This window comes from Mesocricetus auratus, unplaced genomic scaffold, assembly GCF_017639785.1.
Source record: "Mesocricetus auratus isolate SY011 unplaced genomic scaffold, BCM_Maur_2.0 Super-Scaffold_100004, whole genome shotgun sequence".
NCBI lineage: Eukaryota > Metazoa > Chordata > Mammalia > Rodentia > Cricetidae > Mesocricetus > Mesocricetus auratus.
The window spans coordinates 64,438,283-64,456,642 of NW_024429189.1; the positions used below are offsets into that span (position 1 = coordinate 64,438,283).

At 36.9% G+C, this 18,360-nt stretch overlaps 1 protein-coding gene across 3 annotated transcripts in view; it reads left to right on the forward strand.

The window, feature by feature from the left end:
* Lrrc4c (leucine rich repeat containing 4C) overlaps positions 1–18,360 on the forward strand; it is a 1,312,130-nt gene that overhangs the window by 444,720 nt on the left and 849,050 nt on the right. The window lies entirely within an intron of this gene.

An 18,360-nucleotide genomic window follows, 5' to 3' on the forward strand; every position in this document is an offset into this window, starting at 1 on the left:
GAAAGAAGGAAAGAAAGAAAGAAAGAAAGAAAGGAAGGAAGGAAGAAAGAAAGGAAGGAAGGAAGGAAGAAAGAAAGAAAGAAAGAAAGAAAGAAAGAAAGAAAGAAGGGAAAATAGGTATAAAATTGATTCATGTTCTAGTAATTCTCCTACAGCTTAATGAACCAAGTAACACTAATTATTTCTCCTCTAACTTACACCAGATAATGTGTCTGTTATGCTCATATGAGACTATAAATCCAGACTTCACAACATGGAAGTGAGAAAGCAAAATCATTTCTAGAGTTGATTTTTAATGGTTTCTTATTATTGGACTGATTGCTAAACACTGAATTAAGCATAAAATTACAAAAATATACCAAATGATATTAAGACCTGAAATATTAAGATTTAGCACTTTTCTTATTTTCTAACCACTTTTTATCATCCATGATACTAAGAATGGCATGCTTAAACAGCACATTGTTTGACCGTTTGATAGCTCCCATATTAAACAACTCCATGGTTTCAAATTCATATATCAGAGTGACTGAATCATTTGCCAGGAAGTCTGTGAGGTAATTATATGAATGAGTAATGAAATTCCATGTTCATCCATTTATTTATTTATTTATAATAACTGAACTAAGAAAATCACGGTGATCTGTCAGAGAATAGAGCATGGTACAGTTTCTAAAACCACAACTTCCTAATAAGAATTTTAATAAAATAAATAGGTACACATGTTTATTTTGGGGATTTGAAGTGGTTATTCTACTCAGTTGGCTGTTAAAAACACAATGTTTTAGACCATTTTAGGAAACAATTATGTTTAACTCAAATCTTGTCAAAATGCTTTATGTTATTATGATCTGAATAGATGGATGATAAAGGGCAGGCTGATAAAAATTTTTCAGGTAATTCTTACCCAATTAAAAAACAAACAAAAAACAATGCAATTTGGAATTGTGGTGCATGTCTTTAATCGTCATACTCTAGACACAGAGGTAGGCACGTCTTTATGTGTTCTAGGTGAACCTGGACCACCTAGCAAGTGCCAGAATAGCCAAAGATAAATACTGAGACCACATTGCATACACAATTGATGTTTGTTGTGGACATTTACAGAAGTATGATAGGTAAGCTGTGTGGGAGCTGGGAGAACACACAGGGTTATCCAGGAGATACACCTACATCTTGTATTTGCTGTTGGATTACGCAGGATTATCCAGGAGATACTTTTACATCTTGTATTTGCTGTTGGATTATGTACCTCCAAGACTAAGAGTAAATTGTGAGGATACTGAAGGAAAGATACTTCTAAATTTAAAACCTCCTTGATCTCTGTGTCTCTCATCCTAATGTGTCACTCTGCCACAGAGCTATTGACTATGGAAGTGAATGAAGCACTTCCTGCGGCTCTTTATAACCTCAGACGTTCCCTCACAGCCTCTCCGCTGCTGTCCATCCATTTTATCTTCTTATTGTCCTCCTAACACACGACCTCATTTTAGAAATCTAGTCAGCACACTTTTGTGTCTAGTAAGTTTTGAAACACTGTCTTTCAACATGCTGTTTTTCCAGTGCCTTGGAATAGACAGATATATTCCTGTTGGCATGTTCAAATTAGGAAACATACACAGAACAACCCCAATAAAAGTGCCCCTCAGAGGTAGGCAAACCTAGTCAGGAAGAGAAAGTACATTTTGATTGCGAAAGGCACTGCAAACTTTTCACAATGATTAGCATAGAAAAGGATTCCGGGAGGCATACCAAATGTCATCATGATGCTCCTTAAATTCCTGGAAACTATTCAGAAACCTTAAAATGTATCAACAATTTCCTGTTGTGTTTTGTCTACCCTCTTTCTGACTTTAATGAAGCATATCAGAAGCAATGAATAGGAACAACAACAAAAAATATGTCTTTATCTTGCCAGTCCCTAGACTCTGTTCGTTGACATAATCTCAAATGGATCTCAAATAACCTTTTTGTAGCCCTTATATTTGATTCCCCAAGGCATCTGTAAATGTAGCCTTTTTAAATGAGACAGACACTGAATATCTTTTGTCTTTATCTTAATAGAATTACTTTATGGTCAGCATTTAACATGCTATTTGAAATGCAATCATATCTCAAACAGGCTTCTCCTGTGTTTTCTCATCTTATTCTGATGAAAAATTTGCCTTAATTTTTGCCTAGACTTATTATGTACTCTCATCAAATTCAGTTGTGATTGCTCCATTTGAAATAGTAATGTTTGAAAATTGTTGGAGAAAATATGCTGTGAAAGTGGAGACCACTTTTTCAAACTGCTGTAACAGTATTTGTATTTATTTAAGTAAATTACCCATGTCAAAAGCTGGATCATTCCATTGACAAACTAATCATCTTTTGTACAGTATTTTGCTTTATATTTGTCACTTCTCAATATTTCAGCATCAATATAATATATCTAAAAACATTTACAAAAAGTAAATTACTCTTGACTCCATAAGCATAATGTAATATATCAAATACTATTTTAATGCACTTTTTAATGTTTTTTTATGCATTATTTAAAAGTAATCATTAAAGTCATATTGTTTTCTGCTTTATTCATATCGAGGTTACTTCTTCATATTATTATGTACTTACCATAAGCATTGAGAAGATTCCTTACTCCCGAATGAAATAGTAAATGTTCATGAGATTTACTTACAGCATAAATAACCATGTGTTCTTATCTATACCCTAAGATACAAAGTCACACTATTACTCCAAGCTACTTAGTCTTCAGTCTGAATAAAATAAAATATCATCACTTGTAATTCTGGCCTGAAGTTGCTGGTTTACAGCTTCTCTCACTATCTAAGGTGTAATGAGAAGCTCTTAAGCATGTTGGCAGCATGAATGAGGCACGGATCTGGAATACATGATGCTGTCTAGTGACTGGCCAGACTCACAGCCTCATGTTTGGAACCTGGCTTTCCTTGGGAGTTGTTCTAATTTTAATGTGTGCTGTTTAGCAAGGCAATGAGATCCAACAGCAAGATAGATGATGCACAATCTGAGAATAACACTTGAGGAAATCGTTGGCAGTCTTATCTTAAAAGAGAGCCCTTGCACTAAAGCGCTTACTCTGTGCTAGTGAGGCAGCCCAACAAACTTATATGTTTGCCAAGGCATTACTTCTGCCCATATTCCTGATTGTATTATGGAACTCTGGCTATCATCATCTTCTACCTGAATTGAGTTTTTTTTTTGTTAGAAAACAATCCTAAATTTATTCGTCAGCAATATTAACCCAAACATGTACAAAAGAAAGTGATTTGAAGAAGAATTAAAAAATTCCTATAGTGCATTGATAAATTTGTAATATTACCTGCAAGTTGCCTTAGTACTGGAAAACACAACAAAATGAAGAGAAGAGAAATCTAATACATTTAGGTAGTTGCCCCATTCTCCTTCTTAATGTAAGCGTATGCTTAATAAAACACAATTTATTTCAGGTTAATAAATATCGATAGTCTCCTTATGTATTCCCAATGTTCAAAAGAATGTCAGAACATTAGAAATGAGTTGGGACTATTGATCAGCACAAAGATGTGATGTTGAGAAAGGTCACAATAATATTCAAATAGGGGCTTGCCTAATACATGTTGACGGTACAAAGAAGCCAAGCTAAGCTAACCTAACTCATCTCATCGATAAAGTATTCTAGAAATCTAATTTCATTTGATTAATATCTTGGGTCAAGTAAGGGTTGCATTAAAATTCAGCAGATATTTGCATTCTGGGTGCATTTTGTAATTATGTAGAGTCTTTGTAGCTTGTCAGACAAAACATTAGAGCAGATTTAAGGCAGGCCAGGAAGGGTATGCTGTATTGGGAGATTTTTAAATGCAGTCCTAGGAGGCTCCTGAGAGTCTAAAACTGTATCATGCTCTTCTATTAAACTCACTGTCACCAACACAGATCTTTGCATTTCTAAATAATGTAAGATGTTTGTCTAAGTGGAGAGAATAAAACAAGAGCAAGACAGTGTACAGAATGATTTTTGGCACCATTTAAATTGGCATATGGCAATGGACTCTCTTCTTCTCTCAGGGAAGAAATGACACATATGTCTGAGGCCTCACTTCACTGAAATGTAGAAGCCCTTATTAGGCAGTGGAAACTCCTAAGTTTTAAAACCAACATACTGATTCAATTCTAATTAAAACATTTAAGATCGGTTATGACCTTGGTTGGCACCTCAGAATGTCAGTTTCAGCACTTGTAAATTATCTGTCATTTAACTATTTGAAACTGCTTACTAGACCGCTCCTTTGTACTCAGCATAATTCCAGCTGCTATGAATTAATCAATAAAGATCCCTGTCTTGCACAGACTTTATCTTCTGAAACTTTTAGCATTATTAAGCCGTTTGAGCAACTCTATTCTCAGCATAACCTTTGTACTACATGCTCAGAAAAAATGCTATTTTTTAAATATTTCTTCAAGCTACCATTTGCTTTTTGTTTGGTCTCAAAATTCATACATCACAAAGCAACCTAGTAGTTTTTTGGCACACATTTGCTAAATCTTTCTGTGTTATACATAGAAGTTTAAAACTACAAGCAAGATATCCATTTCATTGTTCACCTGTTTCTCACCCAACTTGGCCATCTGGAACCCTCATGTTCCTGTCCCCCATCCCCTCCCTTTTGCCCTCCCCCTATCAGTCTACCTAGGAGGTCTTACTATTTCCCCTTCCTGGGATCCTCGATGTGTGTCCCTCTTTTTACCTAGTTTCTCTGGGGTCGTGGACTTCTAAATGTGGGAGACAGTTTTGTGGCTTGACTAGGGGAGGGGGGAGCAGTGGCAGGGCACAGGGATAGGGAATGGGACTTAACAGGGGTGCATGAACTGGCTTTTTGGAGCCCATTCCCTATCGTGGGATCCCTTGCTCAGCCTTGATACAGGAGGGGGGCGCTTGGTCCTGCCTCAACTTGGTATGCCAGACTTTGTTGACTCCTGAAGGGAGGCCTTATCCCCTCTGAGGAATGGATGGGAGGTGGGATGGTGATAAGTGGTGGGGGGAGAAGGAGAGGGAGAGGAAACTATTGTTGATTTGTAATATGAAAAAAAAATAATGACATAAGAAAAAAATGCAAGCAATAATTACACCTCCTTTCCAAGCCTAATAACCTTTAATTCTTGGGGGCAAAGTCATATGCGTTCCCTTGATAACCAGTGAGGTCAGAACTGATTCCAGCTGAAGCAAAAAGAAAATAGTGACAGGTAAAAGATGTGCCACCTCCTGGAGGATGTAAGTCCAGCCTGAGGGGGATTGCAGTCAATTTCACCAAATTAGAATCTGGTCCCAGTATTGACCTATGTCCTGTGTGTCCAAAGAAACAAAAATTTCAAATTTGTTACATCAGATATTTACACTATGAAGTAAAGGCAACTAATTAAAGAACATGCCTAAGTACACAAATTCATAGCATACACACACACACACCACACACACACACACACACACTCAGAGAGAGAGAGAGAGAGAGAGAGAGAGAGAGAGAGATTTTGGATTTTGTACATAACCGTTAAAACCAGTGTATGTTTCACGTATTCTGACCTCTCTGCTAAGAGATACTTTATCCCTTTATATGCCTACAATTTTAAAGGTTATTAAATTTACAAAAATGTAGCAGGTTGCTTCCAAACTCTTCATTTTTCAGGGTGTTTTTGTTTTCTTGTTTTCTACTTGAAGTGGTCTGTTCTTTAGTAATCATGTCTAGAATTTTTTAAAAAATACTATCAATGGACTCCACTCAATACTTCCAATTAGAATCTTTAGACATGTATCAAAGGATCTGTGTGCATAAAATTCTCCCCCAGGGACTCTGATGATAACTCAGGCATAAGAACGACTGGTCCAAAAAGTTAGGGATTATTATAGTACATAAGATTCTTCACAGATTTCTCTTCTCTGTCATTGCTTCCTGGTGTTCAGCCTCACTTAGGTCAAAGTTAACTGCTGTTCCATCATGGAGTTTACACACTGTTATGGTTACTGTTCCTGTAGTGGGTCTTCTTTGTTGTTCTCTGCCAAAGCCCCTATTCATCTCCCAAGTCCCATATTCAAAGGTTTACCCTTCTCAGTGCCTCCCATGTTATGCTGTGAATACTCAGTCTATCTTGAGCTTGCAGTTTGAGAAACATTGATTTACCTGCGTTTATGACACTTGACATAACAGACACATTATTGTTGCTCATTACTGTGTGTTGCTTTTGCACAATGTCCAGCATATGGCACATTTCAAGAAAATGCTTGATGAAAAAAAGCCAGCAAATCCTCATCTGAATAAAAATTAAGAAATTTAGTGAATTTGATTTGTTTTTCACTAAGTTCTCATTTTATCAGCCCTTGGTGTTATTTCTGTGTAGAGGAGAAAGACTAAACCAGAAGAGATCCATTAGGTTGTCAGATGGCACTGTTTTATATCATGTTTTTGCACGTTAATATTTAAACTAAGGAAGAAGCAGATCATTCATTTTACAAACAACTTTTCAAAATGCTGCCATCAATTTAAAGGCACAATTTTGGAACTTCTGTAAATTGCAGCAAGCTCATTTTAGTGTTTCTGTTTTATTTGTTTTTAATGTGGATTTCTTCACACTTAGGAACTAATAAAGACTGTCAAGGAATGGGGGGATAGACTGAGTGTCAAAGAAGGTAATCAGAAATCCTATTCTGAGAGATTAATACCAGGAGGCATTTATAGCCTGTAACAGTGGCCAGAGACTCAGACACCATTATTGATGTGTCATCAGACTGAGAAGAGAAGGCACCGCAGCAGGGGTGACAAGGACAAGTTCTGTGTGTTCATCGATCTGCAGTCTCCCGCAGAAAACTCCACATATTTCTGAATGTCTTGAGTGGTTTTATTGATGCAGCTTCTGCCAGATGAGAGGAGAATTCGATTCACCACACTTATTTTTCATGCAGTATTGGCAATCTCACTTAAGAATTTAATACTTACATAGATGGTGTGGGGACAGAAGGCTATTGAATATCTTATCAAATCATTGGGGATGGGTTTCTAGGGAAAATGACAAAAGCCCAAAAACCCAACAGGGATACAGAAAAGCCACCCATTTTGCATTTTGTTTGGGGGCTCTAATAATGTCCCTGATCTCCTTTGTTACTGAAATCCTTTCCAGCTGCAGGTGATGAACTAGGGAACTAGCCAATGGAACAAAACTTCAAGTAAGCAGGCACTACAGAAAGCTGATAGAACGTTAATGCATGTCTAGTTATAGACTGGATATATTCACAGAGTAGTCAAACTAGGGCATACCAGTAGATCATGGATCACAGCCCTAAGGAGAACTATGAAAGGCTACAAAATCAGTTTTCCTGTCTCCAAATGAGAAAATCCTCATGACACAGGTGGAAAAAGCCTCAATGAGCTTTAGAACTGCAGGGTTGTCAATTTTGATATTAATTTAAATGTGAGAAATATTTATTCATGGTATTTATTAATTAAAAAATTCAGCACATTAGCTTCATAATTTATTTCTTATGAAAACCATGGTTCCAGAAGTCCTCTTTTCCTAAATCTAGTTTCTGATTTCTCTCTTCTATAGTATACATTATGATCAGTTACTCAGTCAACATAAAAAGTAATACTATAAAACTGATAGTGCAATACTAACCATGATTCTGAAAGCAAGGAAATCCTTATTCATAGTACTCAGAAGGCTAAGAAGAGCCCAAGCTGTGTTAAAGTTTATGGGGATATAGGATGCTTTGGTGAAGGCTTCTTGAAATTAAGTGACTATAATGATCAGCTTACAAACAAACAAGCATATGCCTAGAAGTATCATTATAAGGACTGAGTAGGTTATATTTAGGAATATATATTTATGGAAATATACACATGTGCAACCTTATATGGAATGAACACATTATATTTAGGAATATAAACATATATATATATATATGCATGCAAAATCATTCAAAGGAGCTCATTCTTATGAAGGACAGTGGGTATGTTTATATGGGAAGGTTTGGATGGAGGAAAGGAAGTGAGAAATGTTATTATATTTTATTATAAAAAATTTTGTCCTGTGTGTCCTAGGTATTCTGAAAATGACACTACCTATTGTCCTTCATGTCACCATTTCCTCTTTTTCGGGAAGTGTACCACATACCTTTTCATTTAGCCTCTTAATATTAACTGACATTTGAAAAGTAGTATTATTTCTCAATACCTGATTGTTTTGACATTAGTTTAAAAGTTTTGAGAGTTTCTATGACCCATTTACTTTTGATCTAAGTGGTATATTTATCTCCCTTATGTACCTACAAAATTACTAAATTGATCAATATTAACTAGAGTATGCTAGATATTCTCCTTCAAAGCTCTTTGGAGTACATTTTATTTTCTTCATTAGGTGGAAAACTTGGCCAACATCATAAGCATACCTGTAAATTCTTAAAATAGATTTGATGAAGCAGGACCTGGTGGCTCATGTGAGTACTGGAGAGGTAGAAGCAGGCATGTTTCTGAAGTTCAAGGGCAGTCTAGTCTCCATAGTAATTTTTCTGGCCCATAAAGTTACATGGTGAAACATTTTTTTATCTATCTATCTATCTATCTATCTATCTATCTATCTATCTATCTATCTATCTATCTATCCATCCATCTATCATCTATATCTGAAGGAGTCCATCCTTTTTTTTTACTGTATTTTTAGAAGCACACTTTACAACACTGTTTTTAGACAGGATATCCAGTTGATTGTACTAACTATATTGTGGATGAAGACAGTATATTTTAGAATGAAATTATAATTATGCAATGGGCAGATAGAAAGGTTTTGAAGGCAAAGCAAAGTCCTGTCATTTGTTCTAAAAATTTTTGAAGCTTTCTAATTTTTTAAAAACTAAGTTGAGCCGGGTGGTGGTGGCATACGCCTTTAATCCCAGCACTGGGGAGGCAGAGGCAGGTGGATCTCTGTGAGTTCGAGGCCAGGCTGGACCGACAGCCTCCAAAACAATACAGAGAAACCCTGTCTCGTAAAAACCAAAAAAAAAAAAAAAACCTAAGTTGAAATATATTTCTACCAAATTTGTGAAATGAAGCTACAGATAAATTTTTAAAAGGCAAAGGTATCACATATTATTAGTAAAAGACAAGTGGTGAAATAAAAAAAAACTTGAAGTATATTTGGGATATGAACTACTTTGTTTCTTTTTCATGGATTTAGTGTCATGGAGAAATAAAATTAAAGAGAATCAGAGATGTTTCTTAGTTTCTTAGCTTATACAGGCAAGAGAGTCTTAATATTATTTATCAGGAGTAAGAATTCATGGAAAAGAAATCGAGTATTGAAAGGTCTTATTCCAAACATATCCTGGGAAGTCATGGCTATCTTCCTTTATTTTGATTCCACATTGGCAATCAACTGGCAGAAAAGAAAATATCCATTCTTAGGGCTTTACAGGAAGGATATTTTTGGGGGAAGTGTTAGGATCAACAGGTTTTCAAATCACACATATGTTCTGTATATGCTCTCTGGATTTAGCCCCTGGACATTTGGTGCTGTGAAGAGGCAGTCTGGTTTCCATTCCTATTGGCATGTTAGGAATCTGAAAATAAGAAGAGAGCCAGGACAAGAGGCATCAAAGTCATCAGAGAAGCACCATTGATGGGATTGTGAAGAAAGCTGATTGTGAAGAAAGCTGAATTAAAACCCTTCAAAGGAGTCCAGCATTAGTGGCACATGCTTTTATTCCCAGCACTTAGGAGGCAGAGGCAAGGAGATTTATGTGAGTTCAGGATCAGCCTGGTCTACAAGAGCTAGTTCCAGATCAGCCTCCAAAGCCAGAGAGAAACTCTGTCTCAAAAAACCTGAAGAAATAAATAAATAAACAAACAAACAAAAATATAAGTCCTTCAATGAATAAGGAACAGAAGCAGGAAAGTAAGATGGAGTGAAAGGGTCAGGATTTTGAACTCTGAAGAATCTCTGAAACTATTGGCCAGGTCATTCAGTTGCTGTGGGGGTTAATTATTGTTTTCTGTGGGGAAACAATTTGGAAAGCCGCAGATGTAGAGAAAACTCATTTTGGATAAAGATTTGGCAGCATTGGAGAACTGTATCATATATTGCCAAAATTTTGAAGTGTGGGTAGAAATAGTATCCAAATCTAAATTAGGGAGCTGCAAGATACAAATTCAGAAAGGATCACCCATGTCCTATGGTAATTGCTAGTTAATGTATCTATAGCAGAGGGAAACCCCCACTTTTTCAACATCTTTCCTATAGAATATCCAGTAATTCTGCCTGAAGAAAACATTGCCACTTCAGTCTGTCTTAGTTGCTAGAGAAACAGCCATTCCTCTTGGCACCTCACCATTAATGATGATTCCACTAAAGGATGAATTCTTTCTTTGGGAAGGATTAATACTGTGTATTGCATTTAGGGACTTGATAATTGACCCTCACTCAGATATTGAAAAGATTTCATTATTTGAAGTGTGAAAATTATGCCAAAGTATGTGGGTGGCAATCACAAGTGTTCCAGGAAGACTGAATAACACTCTACTGTACACTGAACTTTTAAAAATTACATTCCAACGGTGTTCAGAGCAAAGAGGAGCAGAAGTTGACAGTAATATACTCCATCCGCATCCTGTTATCTAGAGCAGAGGGACAATAATAGCTTTTATAAATGCTAAGGGGCCAGTGCTTCCTGCTCTTGAGATCACTTTGAGCTTCATTCTCTGTCTTGGTCACAAGCTTCCTGCCCTTGTCATCCTCAGGTTGTCATGTTCATCCGAGGCTCTCATAGTATCTTCTGTTCTCTAAGTTCCTCCTGCCAGATTCTTGATGTGGTTTCACAGTTAAATGAACCAAAATATAAAGTCATTACTTTCTGACTCTTGGTCTCCAGTGACTTGTACAGCAGTGTATTTTTCTGGTTGATATTTGCAACAGAGATATTAGATGTCAAGGGAAAAGAGAGAGAGATAGAAACAGGGCTGAGATATTCATGCCTGAATATTGTTATTGTAACTTCTGTCAAAAAGGGAACAGAAAAACCAAACAATAGAACATCTAAGGAATTTCAACTCAGCAGTCTTTTTTATTAATAATGACTGAATGTTTTTATTTTAGACATAACCTGAGATAATGGTTTTAATGGGTGCTTTAAAAACAAACAAAGCTGCAACCCCTGTAAGAGTTCTTCATAATAGTTAAATTGATAATATAATGTATGACTAGACTGACATACACACCAGTTTGTAGCGTGAATAATAAAACCCAGAGACAGATAATGGGGTTAAAGCAGAAGATCAGAAAAGCAAAGCAGCCAAGCCATCAAAAAGCTCTTACCTCTTCCAAGGCTGAAAGGGGCATCCTGTCTTCATGTAGCTGGAGACTAAATGCCAGAATATAGCATGAGACACTGAGTTCCTGTTATATACCTCTCTAGTTCTGGAATTAAAGGTGTGAGTTCCCATATGCTTAGATCCCACCTTTGTGTGAAGGCTGTTTCTCTTTTAGACTGTTTTACTCTCCAGTAGGCCAGGGTAACATAAACTCACAGAGACGCATCTGCCTCAGTCTCCTGAGTCCTTGGGAATTAAAGGCTTGTGCCACTATCACCCAGCTTCTATGGCTGTGACTAGCTTTGCATGCTGATCTCCAGGTAAGCCTTATTAGATCATAAGCAGCATATCACACAGATACTTCCAAGATCATCTTGCATAAATTGTTTATTTTGTAATGCAGAAAACTTAAAACAATGGAGAAAATACCCAAAAATACATGTATAATGAAGGCAAAGGAGGAATGACAGACGTCCAATCCAGTATTTCCCTCAAGTTCATAATCCAAGGCAGAAAGGCAGTACATAAATATTACACAAGGTAGTACAGAAAATGCAACATGAATGTATAAATACTTGATCAACATAAGCAGCACTCAGTATTAGCCTCCATAATCATTTTATAGGTTTACTAGATCTAGTTCAGTTGTGGAGTTGATCATTTGTGAGCTCCTTGTTTGAGTTTCCAATCCCAACAACCAATATGACTACTCTAAGAGAACAGTGGCATCAGTACTTCATGTCCTAATTTTTTCTCTGTGGTCTTTTCACTTAAGTTTAGGTCAAAGGGGCATTGTTATCTCTGGGTTCAGAAAGATATTTGACAAAAGTATCTCAGTGTCCTTATGATAAATGTACAGAAGTACTGAGATACTTATTATTTAATTTTAAAAAGTACCTACATTTAAGAACTTCATCTAACATATCTTAATCTCATTCATGGTTTAACTTACAAATAACACTAAGTCATCTTAGGCTTTTCTGTCTGGGAAAGAAGAGGGACTTATATTCCTTTGCTTGATTCATAAGCATCTATCAGATAATTGCTTACAAGTGAAATGATACAATTTGATTGATTTTAAATATCACTCTTCTTTCTTAAGAAATAATAAATCTCTAATCACTAGATATATTTATCCAAAAATATCTAAAATAAAACAACAAAAACCCTACTTCTGATTGATGTTTTGAGAATCTCTGCCAGTTCTGAGATTTCTCTTATAAAAACTCTTAACATTCTTTTTAAAAGGATACAGCTAAGAAGTGCAATGACTCAAATCAAAAGGAATCTCTCTGCTCCACTATGTTCATAGCAGCATTGTTTGTAATAGCCAGAACCTGGAAGCAACCTAGATGCCCCTCAACTGAAGAGTGGATAGAGAAAATGTGGTACATTTACACAATGGAGTATTACTCAGCAGAAAAAACAATGGAATCTTGAAATTCGTAGGGAAATGGATAGCACTGGAAGAAACCATCCTGAGTGAGGTAACCCAGTCGCAAAAAGACAAACATGGTATGTACTCACTCATATATGGATTTTAGATATGGATCAGGATAGTGCCAGTCTGCACTTCCACAGATAGAGAGTCTGGGAAACAGGAAAGAACCTAAAAGATATGCATATATGCATAGTACCCAAGAGAAGAGGATGGAGACAAGATCCTCTGAATGGATGGGGAACATGGCGAGGGGTCGGGGGGAGTGGGACCTGGGAAGAATAGAGGGGGTAAAGAGGAAGGGAGTTGGTCATGGGGGAACAGGAAGTTGAGGGGGTGGGGGTAGAATAGAGGGAAGAGGGAATCATAGGATTGAAGACAGATCAGGCACCAGAGTGACCTCGAGTGATCTAAAGGTATAACATCAATTGGCAAGCTAAGCAATAGTGGAGGGACCACCTCGAATGCCCATTCCTGATAATGAACTTGATGTCTATAACCATCCGGGAGCCTTCATCCTGTGACTGATGGAAGCAGAGGCAAACACACAACTAATCACTGAACTGAACCCAAGGAACCCAGTGACAGAGAGAGAGGAGTGATGAGCAAATTGGCAAAGAATGGGCTGGCAAAACCAGCAGAGACAGCTGATCTGAACAGGGGAGTGCTCTTGGACCCCAGACCGACAGTGGGGAGGCCAGCATGGGACTGATCTGGACCCCCCAAATCTGAGTGTCAGTGAGAAGGCCTGGGCAACCTATGGGGCCCTGAGCTGTGGATCAGTGTCTATCCCTGGTATACAAACTGTCTTCATGTGCCTATAGCACAAAGAGAGATGCTCTCTCAGCCTGGACTCTTAGGGGAGTGCCTTGACCCTACCAAGAGTAAAATGACAGACTCTAGATATCCTCTATGTGGAAGGATTTGGCAATAGTGTGGGAGGGAGGGGGGAAGGGGAGTGGGGGAAGAGGGGAGGGAGAGGGAACTGGGATTGACATGTAAAACAAGCTATTTAAAATTAAAATAAAAATGATAAAAAAAAGAATATTGAGAGAGATGGACAAGCTATACAGTCCTCTTGCATCTCCTCCTTTTCAGTTTGTTCCCGTCATGGTCAAAAGCAGAGTACAGCTGGTGTTCCATTAATGAACATCAAGGTTAGGAGACTCTTTTTCAGATTATATCCTATCAGGTTTTACAAAATTTGGATATGGTTTTTATGCCAGTATTATACTGTGTATGGGAGTAATGGAGTGCTATAGCTTTTCCCATGAATATGTCTGGCTCTGTTTCCCTGGAAAATTTTGTTATACTTCAGTATTTAAAGAGATTATCTATGAAAAATTTCATCAATAGATCACTGCACACAAAGCCTTTTTCATTATTTGGAGAAGACTGAAGACAATCTAGGCCTTGACAACACAAACTCAAATTGATAGTGTCCTCTCCAACGACCCTTTTTTCTCTTTCTCTATTTGCTTGTGTTTGTATATTTGTATTTGATCATCAGCCTGCTCTGTTTAAGCTCATAAGAGAATTACAGACCAGAATATTCACATACCATCTCCTCCTAGATCATGGTACCTAATCCTTGCTCTCTTAGACTTTCATGCCATTTACCAATAATATTATAAGCCTGAACTCACAATTGTACTGTTAAACAATATCTTTTCTATCACATGGTAACTTTTACGGAAGTATATTTGCTAATGTAAGAGCCGCAAGCCATATTTAATTATTTGAATTTGACTTTTGTTTTTAATACAGGGTCTTTGTAGCACAGGCTAGACTGAAGCTTGTTATGTAGGCTAGGATAACCTTAGGCCCTAATTCTCCCTCTACCTCTGAAATACAGGTATTTGGGTATGCACAATCACACCAAGATTTAATTTTAAATAATAAAGTTGAATTTATCAAAATTTAAAATATTAAAATGCTAAAACATTTAAATTTCTTCAGCAGGCTATCCATATTACCCATTCAAATAACAATAGGAAGCTATTGACAATCGTGTTGGCTGGAACTTATAGAGAACATTTATATTGATATAGAAATTTCAGATGAATATTTCTGATCTATGCAAAGGGTGACCCACTGCCTGCAGCTTCTGCATTTCCTGGAAATTCAGAATCATGAGCCCTAGATCTAATCTCCATTTTCTAGTATGACAGGTGATTTAAATGCACATTAAAGTGTGTAATGTACTTGTCTACCTCATCATCTTAGAATGCAACAAGTGTTTGCTGAGTGGATAAACAAATGGATGAAAATACCTTCATTTGGTTTACATGTGAGTAAAAGGAAGTCTTCAGAATCAAGGGTCTCCTCTTTATATGTATTACAAATTCTGCTAGGATACTACCTTTGCAAAATGGCTATATTTTATTAGAATAAATGAAGGATTGTGTTACATAAAATATGAGCTTGATATATGGCTGAATGAAGTATTTTACAGTTTCCAGCCACTGTTTCTTCCCCATTCATCAAAATATATTAGCATGTCTCCATAATTCGTATTTGCCATTTCTTAGCTGCTGCTTCTGGGAATGACAGCCACAATGATGTTCCTAGATGCCTTGAGAGAAAACATGGCATGATTTATCCATAAATATTAGTGGAAAATTTAGGGATGAGGAATTTATTTCGATTGGATGCATATTGGCAGGATATATCATTTTCTTTTCTATTTAGACCTTGAGGGAGAAAAAAGAACAGTCTGGGGTAAATTCTCTCTTTAAAAAAAAGCTATTATAGATATTAATCTTCAATGCTTTGTTGTGTAATAGCTGGCTAAGTTGAAGGGCTTTTCTTGAAATGAGGATTGTCAAGGGAGAATCCTTGATACTTATCTGTGTTGATATTATCAGTCTGGCTAATGGAATATTGTAGCTACTTTGAAAAAAATTGATTTTTTTATTTTCCTATTACTTGGTCTATCTTTTTTCATTGGGGAGCATACTGGATTTATCTGGGTCATCATTGGAGGTTGAAGGTCACACATCTTTTATATCTACTACAGTTCTTGCAATAGTATTCTTTTGAGTGTGAGTATAAATGTGTTTTATGTACTTGTGTACATTCCTCTGTGTATGTTTGTGTGTGTGTGTGTGCATGATTTCTGTCCCACTTTAAGAAAGCCTACTTTTTAGTTTTAATTATGTGCATGTGTGTGCATCTGTGGGGGTTGTTTAAACACATAAGAGCATGTAAATGAAGAGGTGAGAGCAGAATGTCAGGTTTTATCAAGGTGGAATTACAAGTGGTAGTGACCTACGTGACATGGGTTCTGGGAACTAACTCAGGTCATTTGGAGGTACAGCAAGAGTTCTTATCCTATGAGCCATTTCTGTAGACTCTTATCAAAAATATTTATCTGGTTATTATACTTGCTGTAGACTGAGGAAAGGAAAAGGAAAACTGTTAATGGAGGGGAGATTGTGTATTAGGGTTATAGTCAATAATGACATTCTACAGAAAGCAAGGAAGAATCATAAGTGTGTGTTATAGTGCAGTTTATTAATCAAATGTATGTGAGATCAAGACATAGATCTCTACTCACTATCTGTGGTGACTTGGCCTGTCTCACTCTGTTTTTTCAGACACATAAAATAACATAATTGTACCTTTTTGTAGTACTGTTATAAAAATTAAATAATTAAACATATGTCAGATATTCCTGACACATGTTTTAGCATATATTAATTCAGCAATGATCACTCCATGTAGCCTAACAGGTCTTGTACCTATGAAGCTATCCTTAGGAAAGAAAATCTCAATTCTCCATATGTGTGTGTGTGTGTGTGTGTATGTGGGCCTTTACATTGTCTGTATGTGTGTGGGGGGGGGCTATGTACAGTACTGGAGATTGATCCAGAATCTTATGCATGCTCACTAAACATTTAAGTACCGAGGTGCAGCTACCATCCTCTTTTTTACTTTTATTTTTATTTTTCTTCTACTAAAATAGATGTTTTTCTAACCATATATTATGTTTATGGTTCCCCCTACACCACCTTCTCCAGGATCCTCCTCACCTCCCTTCCCATCAAGATTCCCACCTTCTGTCTCTCAGTAAAAAGGAAGCAGACATCTAAATAGTAAAATAAAAATTAAAGAAAGCAAGTAATTCAAAATATAACAAAGAAAAAGAGTCAAAGACAAAGCACATGAAACACATACAGAGACACATAATTGCAATACAGAAATCCCATAAAAACACCAAAAACCAGAAGCCGTAATATATACACCAGGTCCTGAAAGGAATAAAAAATAAAAAATAACTACAACAAAACCAAGAAAGACAGACAAAAAAGAAAAATGCCATGAATCATGTTATGAGACCAAAAAAAAAATGCCAAGCATGTCATTTAGTTAGTTTCATGTTGGCTCTCTATAGCTAGGCTTGGGGCCTGCTGATAGGAGTGGTTTGTGTCCCAAGGGAGAATCTGATGGAGAATATGTGAGTGATTATCAATTGGCCACAGTTTCAGGGATGAGGATTTGTATTTACTTCTCTCAGTGTTAAGATCCCACCTGACACAGACCTATGCCAGCCCTGTGCATGCTGCCACAATCACTATGAGTCCATATGTGCATCAGTACCTTTTATCTTTGATGCCCTTCATCCACTCTGGTTTCTTAATACCTCCCCTTATGGAGACTTCCCAGAGCCCAGAGGGGAGGTATTTGATATAGGCATGCCATTCAGGACTGAGTGTTCCAATGACTCCTGCTGTCTGTGCATTTTTGGGCTGTGAGTGTCTGTATTTGCTAGCATCTACTATAGAAGGAAGCTTCTTTCATGATGGCTGAGCAAGGCACTTGTATGATGAGTGCAGCAGAATGTCATTAGGAGTCATTGCTACATTCCTTTAGAAGAACAGTAGCATTTGGTTTTTTCCTAGATCCTTGGCTTACCTAGTCTTAGGTTCTTGGACCACCACCACTATAAAAGATGTGTATGATCTTATGGACTGGCCTTAAATTCAATCAGTTATTGGTTGGTTTACTCCCACTAACATTGTACCACTATTGCACTAGCACATTTGGCATGCACGCCATCATGGTAAATTGAAGGGAATGTAACTGTCTTAATGTATACCTTTATCCTTTGGTATACAGAGTACCTTACAATAAATACCATACTAGTGTCATTCAAAGGTCTAGGTAGGCATCTGTTTGACTTCTCCATTTTTAGTGAGTTGTTTAGAGATTGCCTTCAGCAACATGGCCCTACCATCATTTGTGGAGAGCAAGCAGTATCCTTATTAATTGCATCAGTTGATTGGGGATTTCCATGGGTCTCCTTTGGCCAATAACTGTATTAGATATAAACTATTTCTAGTACTGGAAGCTTCATTTGGTGATGATATGTCCAGTAAGGGCTATTATCTCCCCATGATATTTGGCAATTTCATTTGGATTGCCTTCATATAGGTATATATTTTAGGAAGTTTTATCGTATAAGGTTTACATGTGGTCCTTCAAATGATTCTTAGTTTTAGATGTCTTCCCCTCCATTCCATCCCTCAACTTCTTTCCGCTCCCTCCTCTCCATTTGATTCTCCATTC